Source organism: Sapajus apella, unplaced genomic scaffold (assembly GCF_009761245.1).
Source record: "Sapajus apella isolate SASKATOON/1434 unplaced genomic scaffold, GSC_monkey_1.0 scaffold104, whole genome shotgun sequence".
NCBI classification, from domain to species: Eukaryota; Metazoa; Chordata; class Mammalia; order Primates; family Cebidae; genus Sapajus; species Sapajus apella.
Window position 1 is genome coordinate 5077799 of NW_022437044.1, and position 13610 is coordinate 5091408.

Genomic DNA, 13610 nt, shown 5'->3' on the forward strand with positions numbered 1-13610 from the left:
TCCTTACATCTAAAGTAAGTTTCTTATAGACGGCATATTGTTTTATCCTGCTTTTTTTTTTTTTTTTTTTTTTACTTTAAATTCTGGGGTACATGTGCAGATCTTGCAGTATTGTTACATAGGTATACACACGCCATGGTGGTTTGCTGACTCCATACCCTGTCACCTACATTAGGTATTTCTCCTAATGTTATCCCTCCTCAATCTCCCCACCCCCTTCTGTTCCTCCCCTAGACCACCCACTCCCCAACAGACCCCAGTGTGTGATGTTCCACTCCCTGTGTCCATGTGTTCTCATTGCTTAACACCCACTTGTGAGTGAGAACATGCGATGTTTGGTTTTCTGTTCTTGTGTCAGTTTGCTGAGAATGATGGTTTCCAGATTGATCCATGTTCCTGCAGAGGACATAAACTCATCCTTTTTCATGGCTACATAGTATTCCATGGTGTATATGTGCCACATTTTCTTTACCCAGTCTATCCTAGATGGGCATTTGGGTTAGTTCCAAGTCTTTGCTATTGTAAATAGTGTTGCAATGAACATACGTGTGCATGTGTCTTTATAATAGAATGTTTTGTAATCCTTTGGGTATATACCTAGTAATGGGATTGCTGGATCAAATGGTATGTCTATTTCTAGATCCCTGAGGAATCGCCATACTGTTTTCCACTATGATTGCACTAATTTACGCTCTCACCAACAGTGTAAAAGCATCCCTATTTCTCCACCTCTTCTCCAGTATCTGATGTCTCCAGATATTTTAGTGATCACCATTCTAACTGGCATGAGGTGGTATCTCAGTGTGGTTTTGATTTGAATTTCTTTAATGACCAGTGATAATGAGCTTTTTTTCACATGTTTGGTGCTAGCTGATTGTTTTGCCCATTAGTGAACACAGTTTCTTCATTGTGTCCATGCTTTTAACAATTTGGTACATTTTCAGGGTGGCTGGTACTGGTTGTTCCTTTCTATGTTTAGTGCTTCTTTCAGGAGCTCTTGTAAAGCAGGCCTGGTGGTGACGAACTCTCTCAGCAATTGCGTGTTCATTAAGAATTTTATTTCTCCTTTGCTTATGAAGCTTAGTTTGGCTGGATATGAAATTCTAGGTTGAAAGTTCTTTTCTTTAAGGATGTTGAATATTGGCCCCCACTCTCTTCTGGCTTGTAGGGTTTCTGCTTAGAGATCTGCTGTGAGTCTGATGGGCTTCCCATTGTGGGTATTCCAAACTTCCTCTGGCCGCCCTTAGCATTTTTTCCTTCATTTCAACCCTGGTGAATCTGACAATTATGTGCCTTGGGGTTGCTCTTCTTGAGCAATATCTTTGTGGTATTCTCTGTATTTCCTGGACTTGAATATGGGCCTGCATTGCTAGGTTGGGGAAGTTCTCCTGGATCATATCCTGAAGAGTCTTTTCCAGCTTAAATTCATTCTCTCCATCACATTCGGGTACACCTATCAAATATAGATTAGGTCTTTTCACATAATCCCATATTTCTTGGAGGCTTTGTTTATTTCTTTTCACTCTTTTTTTCTCTAATATTGCCTTCTCATTTTATTTCATTGAGTTGATCTTCAGTCTCTGATATCCTTTCTTCTGCTTGGTCCATTTCGCTATTGAAACATGTGTTGTGTTTTTCAGCTCCATTATGTCATTTATATTATTCTCTAAGCTGTTTATTTTCATTACCATTTTGTCAAACCTTTTTTCAAGGTTTTTAATTTCTTTACATTGGGCATTGGGATAGAACATGTTCTTTTAGCTCAAAGAAGTTTGTTATTACCCATCTTCAGAAGCCTGTTTCTGTCAATTCATCAGACTCATTCTCCATCCAGCTTTGTTTCTTTGCTGGTGATGAGTTGTGATCTCTTGGAGGAGGAGATGTGTTCTGGTTTTGGGTGTTTTCACCTTTTTACACTGGTTTCTTCCCATCTTTGTGGACTTATCTATCTATAGTCTTTGTTGCTTGTGACTTTCAGATGGGGCCTCTGAATGGACATCCTTTTTGTTGATGATGAAGTTAATTCTTTCTTTTTTTGTTTTTTTTTTTCTTCTTCTAATAGTCAGGCCCCTCTGCTGTAGGACTGGTGGATATCCACTCCAGACCCTGCTTGCCTGGGGATCACCTGCAGTGACTGCAGAACAGTAAAGGTTGCCGCCAGTTCCTTCTGTTATCTTTGTCCTAGAGGGATACCTGCCAGATGTCAGCCTGAGCTCTCCTTTATGAGGTGACTCTTTTGATATACAGGGATCAGGGAGCCGCTTGAGGAGACAGCCTGTGCCTTACAGGAGCTCGAATGCTGAGCTGTGAGCTCTGTTGTTCTGTTCAAAGCTGCTGGACAGATACATTCAGGTCCGCTGAGCTGCTGTGGGCTCTGCCCAGCTGCTGTGTGAACGTCCTTGAGATTTTGTTTATAGAGGTACAGTTAGAACTGCCTCGGTAATGGTAGTCTTCCTCAGTAATGGCGGACTGCCTCGGTAATGGTGGACTGCGTTGGTAACGGCAGGCTACCTCAGTAATGGCGGATTGCCTTGGCAATGGTGGACTGCCTCAATAGTGGCGGACCGCCTTAGTAATGGTGGATGCCTTTCCCACAAGAGAGCTGGACTGTCCCATGTCCAGCTGCACTTGCTGCGAAACTCTCAATCCAGAGCTTTTCAGATTGCTGGTCTTTGTGGGGGTGGGACCTGCTAAGCCAGATCACCTGGCTCCCTGTTTCAGCCCCCTTTGTTTCAGTTGAATGGGTGGCTCTGTCTCCCAGGCATTCCAGGTGTCAGTTGAAGAGGCCGCACAGATTTGTATGAGTTTTTGTGCAGAGATCCGCTGCGCCAGTTGAAACAGCCATGCTGGAAACTCTTGGTGCTTTCTAGTCCAGGAATCTCCTGGTCTGTGGGCAGTAATAATTTGTTTGGAAATGTGGTGTTCACTCACACTCTGCATTGTTTTCATTGGGAACTGAACTCCAGAGCTGTTCCTATTCGGCCATCTTGAGTCCACCCCCTTTTTGTATTTTTAGTAGAGACAGTTTTTCACCACGTTGGCCAGGATAGTCTTTATCTCCTGACCTCATGATCCTCCCACCTTGGACTCCCAAAGTACTGGGATTACAGGAATGAGCCACTGTGCCCAGCCAATAGTTTGTGTTAATGCTTATGTTTCATTGCTGTTTATTTCAACATTGCATTTCTCAGTACCAAAGAAACTTTAGCTGTAGTTTTCTAGTTAGTATGTTAACATAATGGAGTTTGTTTCTAGTTGAAAACTATCTTGATGGCATAGGTATTTGGCTTCTCAGCTTTGTGAAGGTGTCTTATGATTGACATCTCATTTCGGGTATGCCTTGGCTTTAGCTTGCAGTGTTCTGAAATCACTCAAGATCATAAAAATACATACTACATGATGCCAGCTTTGGAAAAAAATACTGGAGCAAAAATAAGTTAGCAGTTTTCTTACCATTTTAATTTCTTCACTCACCTGATAATTCTTTTCTGTCTTGTTTATTCTTCCATGTATTTTAAATTTTTAAAAATATTTCATCCAACATCTTTAAATGCTTTCAGTAAGATGTTAATCTGGATACACACCTCGTTGTATTACCAGAAATAGGCTGTAATTTAAACAGGCTTTAATTTAAGCAGGCTCTGGTATCAAATCAGGGGTTGGTAAGACAGGATAAAAAAATACATAAACATATTCTATCAAGGGGAGTTTTTCCAATAAGCCTCAAAGTGTGTTCTACAAATCATTGCATCACAATCACCCCAGTTGATTTTCAAACTAAAAATTCCTGGGTCCAACCCAATAAGTATCAAGTAAATAATATCAGGGCATGGAGCCCAGGAATCCGTATACCACCTTAAGCAACTCATAGCAGGCTAATATTTAAGACCCATCATTTAGAGCTAAAATTTAAATGAATTACTTTCTGTTTTGATATTTTCATTGAAACAAGATAAAATAGAGAACCAATTCTTGATAAGAACAGTATTTCATATGTCTAAATGGTGGTTCTGGACTTGCCAAGAAAGGAAAATAGGTATAGATTTTACCTTTTAATGAAAAGTTTATTTCCACATAATTAGAGGAGTATAATTCATAATTGAGGTATGAATTAATTAATATAACCAGTAAATAATATTATATATTCAATAACATAAGATATTTTTATTAATTATATTTTTAATAAGAGATGAAATTTAGACAATAGACAAACAAATTTCTAGCCACATAGCAGAGCACTGTGCAGCAACTTACTTGACATGCCAGGAAGCAAATATCTTTCACCTTTGTGAAGAGCATGTGAGGAATTTTGACAAGGCAAACCTCAGGATGCAGTCTTTCTCCCAGCAAATAAATGACTGCCACTGAGCTGTCCATCTATGTGTGTTTTATCTGCTGTATTTCTGTGTCTGATATTGCACTGGCCATTTTAAAGAAAGCTTTTCTATAAATTGAGTATATATTATATTTCAGAGGACTTTTCACTTTTCTTCCTTGTTGCTAAAAGCTAAATTACTATTTCAAATCAAAATTCTTATTTTAGATGGTAGTAGGCAAAAGGAATATGTGTGAGAGGAAACATCTTTTTGGGGGACTTGAAAATTAATATTAAAAGATAGCTTTAATCAGATGAGAGTCTATGGATTTAGTTTACTTTTCCACTAATAATTTTAAAGTTTTGACATATCAATTATGGTTCTTCATGTCATAAAACTAATATCAATTTGAATCAGAGAAACATGATTTACTAGGTAACTTCTTTTTTTTTTTTAAAGTTGGACCTTTAGTCTCTGAGTCTTTTTTTTTTTCCTTATGGCACAAACATTTAATTTTTTTTTCTTATTTGCATAGGTTTTTGGGAAACAGGTGGTGTTTGGTTACATGAGTAACTGGTGGTAATTTGTGTGATTTTGGTGCACCCTTCACCCATGCAGTATACACTGTGCCCAATTTGTAGTCTTTTATCACTCACACCCCTCCCACACTTTCCCAAAGTCCCCAAAGTCCACTGAATCATTCTGATGCATTTGCATTCTCATAGCTTAGCTCTCACTTCTGAGTGAGAACATGTGACGTTTGGCTTCCCATTCCTGAGTTACTTCACTTAGAATAGTGGCCTCCAGTTCCATCCAGGTTGCTGTGAATGCCATCATTTCATTCCTTTTAAAATGGCTGAATAGTATTCCATAATATATATGTATATCACAATTTCTTTATTCACTCATTGATTGATTGACATTTGGGCTAGCTCCATATTTTTGCAACTGTGAATTCTGCTGCTATAAACATGCCTGTGCAAGTATCTGTTTTGTATAATGACTTCTTTTCCTCTGGGTAGATGCTGAGTTGTGAGGTTGCTGGATCAAGTGGTTGTTCTATTTTCAGTTCTTTAAGGAATCGCCACACTGTTTTCCATAGTGTTTGTACTAATTTACATTTCCACTAGCAATGTAAAAATACTCTCTTTTCACCGCATCCCCAACAGTATCCGTTATTTTTTTATTACGGCCATTCTTGAAGGAGTAAGGTGGTTTTGTGCATTGTGGTTTTGATTTGCATTTCACTCATCATTAGTGATGATGAACATTTTTTCATATATTTGTAGGCCATTTGTAGATCTTCTTTTGAGATTTGTCCATTCATGTTTTTGATAGGATTGTTTGTTTGTTTGTTTTTTCTTGCTTATTTGTTTGAGTTCTTTGCAGATTCTGTATATTAGTCCTTTGTTGGATGTACAGATTATGAAAATTTTCTCCCACTGTGTGAGTTGTCTGTTTACTCTGCTGATTGTTTCACTTGCCATGCAGAAACTTCTTACTTTAATTAAATCCTACCTATTTTTTCATTGTTTTTGAGTTCTTGGTCATGAAATCTTTGCTTAAGCCAATGTCTAGAAGGGTTTTTTCATGTTATCTTCTAGAATCTTTATGGTCTTAGATTTAAGTCCTTGAGACATCTTGAGTTGATTTTTGTATAAAGTGAAAGATAAAGATCCAGTATTCTTCCATATGTGGCTTTCCAGTGATTCCAGAACCATTTCTTAAATAGGGTATTCTCTCCCCACCTTATGCTTTTGTTTGCTTTGTTGAATATCAGTGGGCTCTAAGTATTCGGCTTTATTTCTGGGTTCTCTATTCTATTCTTTGGCCTATGTGCCTATTTTTATACCAGCACCATGCTGTTTTGGCGACTATGGGATTATAGTGTAGTTTGAAGTCAGGTAATGTGATGCCTCCAGATTTGTTATTTTTGCAGTCTTGCTTTGGATGTAAAGGCTCTTTTTTTGTTCCATATAATTTCTAGGATTGTCTTTTCTTATTCTGTGGAAAATGACGGTGGTATCTTTATGGAAATTGCACTAAATTTGTAGGCTACTTTTGGCAGTATGGTCATTTTCACAATATTGATTTATCCATCCATGAGCATGGAATGTGTTTCTTTAACTTGATAAATTATATCATCCAAAAATGGGAAAGATAGCAGTATTAAATTGTACTTAAAGAAAATGGAGGCACTGGCCTTGGCGATAATATCAGTCCTCTGCTTCTGGCTAGGAAGTTTCCACCCTCCTTCCCAAGGGACAACGAGAGCCTGGATGACCCCCAACTGAGGCAGTTTTAGCTACAGGCTGCCTGAGCAATTGTGGCTGGTTCCTAAAGTGAGTTCCCATTATCCTCCAGTTGGCCCTGATCTCCCATCCCAAGGGTGAAGTCTGTGTAGAAGATGGAAAGAAAAGAACAGGTTGTTGAGTAGTACTTGCTGTCTCCATCCCCTTTATAAAGAAAGCAAAGGGGAGGATCCAAGATGGCCGTTTAGGAACAGTTCAGGAAAGTGCAGAGGGTGAGTGGATGCCGCATTTTTATTGCCCACAGACTAGGCAATTGCCAGGCAGAGGAGCTCCACTGGTCGCCAGCACGGCTGTTTTGGCCAGTGCGGCTGTGCCGGCCGGCGCCACTGCTTTGCCCCGTGTGGCTGCTTTGTCAGCACCCCAGAGCAGCAGTTCTCTGTACAAAATACACCAGTCCGGGTGCCCTTTTGGCTGGCAATGGGAGCCATGGGAAGTCACCCATTCGTCTGTTTAAATAGGGGACTGAGCAGAGAACCAGGGCAGTAGATTCCAGGGGGGAAAAAAAAAGTGCCACAAACCTCAGTGCCACTGTTTAATCCAGCTCAGTGAGTGACCTCAGGGGAAAACAAACAGACCCCGGTGCCTCTTCAACAGGTGACTGGAACACCAACTTAAAAAAGGCTCTGAGGCAGGGAGCTAGGCGATCAGGCTCGGCTGGTCCCACCCCCACAAAAAAACAGCAGTCAGAAACTCTGGATTGAGAGTTTCACAGCAAGCGCAGCTGAACCCAGGACGGTCCAGCTCTGTGCGGGAGGGGCGTTCGCCATTACTGAGGCAGCCCACCGCCAGGGAGGTAGTCAGCCAATGCTGAAGCAGCCCGACGTTGCCAAGGCAATGCACCATTCTTGAGGCAGCCCGCCGTTGCCAAGGCAATCCGCCACAGCAGACAGACTCCGCCTCAACAGAGGTGGGCCACCATCGCCAAAGCAGTTCTAACTACACCCATATAAACAGGACTGCAGGGAAGTTCACTCAGCAGCTGGGCGGAGCCCACAGCAGCTCAGCAAAGCCTCTACAGGCAGACAGTGACTAGGCTGCCTCCTTGCTGGGCAAGGCAGCTCTGAAGGAAAAAAAAAAGAGAAGGCAGCTGCATAACTGAAACTCATAAAGCCCTATATCCCTGGGACAGAACACCTGGGAACAAAAAGCAGTTTATGAGTTCTGCTGCAGCAGACCTAAACGTACCTGCCCAGCAGCTCTGAATGAACAACAGAGCTCACAGCTCACCATTTGAGCTCCTATAAAGAAGAGACCATCTCCTCAAGCAGCTCGCTGACCCCTATATATCCAAAGAGACACCTCATAAAGGAGAAATCAGATTGACATTAGGCAGGTATCTTTCTGAGACAAAGATAGCAGAAGAAGAAAACTGGTAACAACACTTACTGTTCAGCAGCTGCTGCAGGTGAACCCCAGGCAAGCAGGGCCTGGAGTGAACCTCAGCAGACCTACAGCGGAGGGGCCAGACTGTCAGAAGGAAAACCAAGAAACAGAAATAACCTCATCATCAACAAACAGAACGTCAATCTGAAAGATTTGAGACCCAATCTGAAAGCCAACAACTACAAAGTCGACAGGTGGATAAATCCTTAAAGATGGGAAGAAACCAATGCAAAAAGGGTGAAAACACCCGAAACCAGAACACCTCTCCTCCTAAAAGGGATCACAACTCCTCACCAGCAAGGGAACAAGGTTGGAGGGAGAACGAGTGTGATGAAATGACAGAATCAGACTTCAGAAGATGTGTAGTAAGAAACTTCTGTGAATTTAAAGAACATATTCTAACCAAATGCAAAGAAACTAAGAACCCTGAAAAAGGATTTGACGAAATGCTAACAAGAATGCACAAAATAGAAAGGAATATAAGTGAATTGATGGAGCTGAAAAATGCAACACAAGAACTTCGTGAAGCATGCACAAGTATCAACAGCCGAATTACCAAGCACAAGAAAGGATATCAGAGATCGAAGATCAACTCAATGAAATAAAACAGGAAGGCAAGACTGGAGAAAAGCAGGTAAAAAGGAATGAACAAAGTCTCCAAGAAATGTGGGACTATGTGAAAAGACCTAATCTACGTTTGATAGGCGTACCTGAATGCGACGAAGAGAATGAATCCAAGCTGGAAAATACTCTTCAGGATATTATCCAGGAAAACTTCCCCAACCTAGCAAGGCAGGCAAACATTCAAGTCCAGGAAATACAGAGAACACCACAAAGATATTCGTCAAGAAGAGCAACCCCAAGGCACATAATCGTCAGATTCACCAGGGTGGAAATGAAGGAGAAAATACTAAGGGCAGCCAGAGAGAAAGGTCATGTTATCCACAAAGGGAAGCCCATCAGACTCACAGCAGATCTCTCAGCAGAAACCCTACAAGCCAGAAGAGAGTGGGGGCCAATATTCAACATCCTTAAAGAAAAGAACTTTCAACCCAGAATCTCCTATCCAGCCAAACTAAGCTTCATTAGTGAAGGAAAAATAAAATCCTTTGGGAACATGCAAGTACTCAGAGATTTCGTCACCACCAGGCCAGCTCTACAAGAGCTCCTGAAAGAGGCTCTACACATATAAAGGAACAACAAGTACCAGCTCAACTAAAAGGCAAAACACCCAGCTAGCACCAAAATGGCAGTATCAAATTCACACATAACAATATTAACCCTAAATGTAAATGGACTAAATGCCCCAATCAAAAGACACAGACTGGCAAATTGGATAAAAAGCCAAAACCCATCGGTGTGCTGTATCCAGGAAACCCATCTCACATGCAAGGATACACAAAGTCTCAAAATAAAGGTATGGAGGAAGATTTACCAAGCAAATGGAGAGCAAAAAAAAGCAGGAGTAACAATTCTCATCTCTGATAAAATAGACTTTAAAGCAATGAAGAGCATAAGAGACAAAGAGGGACATTACATAATGGTAAAAGGATCAATGCAACAAGAAGAGCTAACCATCTTAAATACATAAGGCAAGTTCTTAATGACTTACAAAGAGACATAGACTCCCACACAATAATAGTGGGAGACTTTAACACCCCATTGTCAATATTAGACAGATCAACCAGACAGAAAATTAACAAGGATATCCAGGACTTGAACTCAGACCTTGCCCAAGCAAACCTAATAGACATTTACAGAACTCTCCACCCTAAATCCACAGAATACACATTCTTCTCAGAGCACCCAGATACATAAGGCAAGTTCTTAATGACTTACAAAGAGACATAGACTCCCACACAATAATAGTGGGAGACTTTAACACCCCATTGTCAACATTAGACAGATCAACCAGACAGGAAATTAACAAGGATATCCAGGACTTGAACTCAGACCTGGACCAAGCAAACCTAATAGACATTTACAAAACTCTCCACCCCAAATCCACAGAATACACATTCTTCTCAGCACCACATCACACCTACTCTAAAATTGACCACATAATTGGGAGTAAATCACTCCTCAGCAAATGCAGAAGAACAGAAATCGTAACAAACAGTCTCTCAGACCAGAGTGCAATCAAGTTAGAACTCAGAATTCAAAAACTAACCCAGAACCGCACAGCTTCATGGAAACTGAACAACTTGCTCTTGAATGTTGACTGGATAAACAATGAAATGAAGGCAGAAATAAAGATGTTCTTCGAAACCAACGAGAATGAAGACACAACATACCAGAATCTCTGGGACACATTTAAAGCAGTCTCTAGAGGAAAATATATAGGAATAAGTGCCCACATGAGGAGAAAGGAGAGATCAAAAATTGACACCCCATCGTCAAAACTGAAAGAGCTAGAGGAGCAAGATCAAAAAACCTCAAAGTCTAGCAGAAGACAAGAAATAGCTAAGATCAGAGCAGAACTGAAGGAGATAGAGACACAAAAAACCCTTCAAAAAATCAATAAATCCAGGACCTGTTTTTTTGAAAAGATCAACAAAATATACAGACCACTACCCAGATTAATAAAAAAGAAAAGAGAAAATAACCAAATTCATGCAATAAAATACGATAAAGGGGATATCACCACAGATTCCACAGAAATTCAAACCATCATCAGAGATTATTACAAACAACTCAATGCACATAAACTAATAAACCTGGAAGAAATGGATAAATTCCTGGACACTTGCCTCCTCCCAAGCCTAAACCAGGAAGAAGCCGAAACCCTGAACAGACCCATAACAAGGTCTGAAGTTGAGGCAGCAGTTAAGAGCTTACCACCCAATAAAAGCCCAGATCCAGACAGGTTCACAGCCGAATTCTACCAGACATACAAAGAGGAGCTGGTACCATTCCTTCTGAAACTATTCCAAACAATACAAAAAGAGGGAATTCTTCCCAAATCATTTTATGACACCAACATGATCCTGATTCCAAAACCTGGCAGAGACTCAACAAGAAAAGAAAACTTCAGGCCAATATCCATGATGAACATAGATGCAAAAATCTTCAATAAAATACTGACAAGCCGATTGCAACAGCACATCAAAAAGCTTATCCACCATGATCAAGGAGGCTTCATCCCGGGGATGCGAGGCTGGTTCAACATACGCAAGTCTATAAACATAATTCACCACATAAACAGAACCAAAGACAAAAACCACATGATTATCTCAATTGATGCAGAGAAGGCCTTTGACAAAATTCAACAGTCCTTTATGCTAAAAACACTCAATAAGCTAGGTATTGATGGAAAGTATCTCAAAATAATAAAAGCTATTTATGACAAACCAACAGCCAATATCATACTGAATGGGCAAAAATTGGAAGCATTCCCCTTGAAATGTGGCACCAGACAAGGATGCCCTCTCTCACCACTGCTATTCAATATAGTATTAGAAGTTCTAGCCAGAGCAATCAGGCAAGAAAAAGAAATAAAGGGCATTCAAATAGGAAAGGAGGAAGTCAAATTGTCTCTATTTGCAGATGACATGATTGTATGTCTAGAAGACCCCATCATCTCAGCCCCAAATCTTCTGAAACTGATAAGCAAGTTCAGCAAAGTCTCAGGATACAAAATCAATGTGCAAAAATCACATGCATTCCTATACACCAATAACAGACTTAAAGAGAGCCAAATCAAGAGCAAACTTCCATTCACAATTGCCACAAAGAGAATAAAATACCTAGGAATACAACTAACAATGAACGTAAAGGACCTCTTCAAGGAAAACTACAAGCCACTGCTCAATGAAATAAGAGAGGACACAAACAGATGGAGAAACATTCCATGTTCATGGTTAGGAAGAATCAATATCGTGAAAATGGCCATACTGCCCAAAGTAATTTACAGATTCAATGCTATCCCCATCAAGCTACCGATGACCGTCTTCGCATAACTGGAAAAAATCACCTTAAACTTCATGTGGAACCAAAAGAGAGCCCACATAGCCAAGTCAATTCTAAGCAAAAAGAACAAAGCGGGAGGCATCACACTACCAGACTTCAAACTATACTACAAGGCTACAGTAATCAAAACAGCATGGTACTGGACCAAAACAGAGATATAGACCAATGGAACAGAACAGAGGTCTTGGAGGCAACACAACATATCTACAACCATCTGATCTTTGACAAACCAGGCAAAAACAAGCAATGGGGAAAGGATTCCCTATTCAATAAATGGTGTTGGGAAAGCTGGCTAGCCATGTGCAGAAAGCAGAAACTGGACCCCTTCCTGACACCTTGCACTAAAATTAACTCCAGATGGATTAAAGGCTTAAACATAAGACCTAACACCATAAAAACCCTAGAAGAAAATCTAGGCAAAACCATTCAGGACATAGGTGTAGGCAAGGACTTCATGACCAAAACACCAAAAGCATTGACAACAATAGCCAACATAGACAAATGGGACCTAATCAAACTCCACAGCTTCTGCACAGCAAAAGAAACAGTCATTAGAGTGAATCGGCAACCAACAGAATGGGAAAAAATTTTTGCAATTTACCCATCTGACAAAGGGCTGATATCCAGAATTTACAAAGAACTAAAACAGATTTACAAGAAATAAACTAACAAGCCCATTGAAAAGTGGGCAAAGGATATGAACAGACACTTTACAAAAGAAGACATACCTGAGGCCAACAAACATATGAAAAAATGCTCATCGTCACTGGTCATCAGAAAAATGCAAATCAAAACAACATTGAGATACCATCTCACGCCAGTTAGAATGGCTATCATTAAAAAATCTGTAGACAACAGATGCTGGAGAGGATGTGGAGAAATAGGAACACTTTTGCACTGTTGGTGGGAGTGTAGATTAGTTCAACCATTGTGGAAGACAGTGTGGCGATTCCTCAAGGACCTAGAAATAGAAATTCCATTTGACCCAGCAATCCCATTACTGGGTATATATCCAAAGGATTACAAATCGTTCTACTATAAAGAAACGTGCACACGAATGTTCATTGCAGCACTGTTTACAATAGCAAAAACCTGGAACCAACCCAAATGCCCATCAATGATAGACTGGATAGGGAAAATGTGGCACATATACAGCGTGGAATATTATGCAGCCATCATCAAAAACGATGATTTTGGGTCCTTTGTTTGGGTCCTTTGAACCTGGAAACCATCATTCTCAGCAAACTGACAGAAGAGCAGAAGATCAAACACCGCATGTTCTCACTCACAGGCGGGTGTTGAACAATGAGAACACATGGACACAGGGAGGGGAGCACTACACACTGGGGTCAGTTGGGGGGAAATAGGGGAGGGACGGTGGGGGGTGGGGAGCTGGGGAGAGATAGCAAGGGGAGAAATGCCAGATGTGGGTGATGGGGAGGAAGGCAGCAAATCACACTGCCACGTGTGTACCTATGCAACAATTTTGCATGTTCTTCACATGTACCCCAAAACCTAAAATGCAATAAAATAAATAAATGGAAAAAAAAAAGAAAATGGAGGACTTCTGCAAATTGAATATTAGTGTTCTTCAAGCCTGCAATTTTAGACACTTGGGTGAATCTGATTG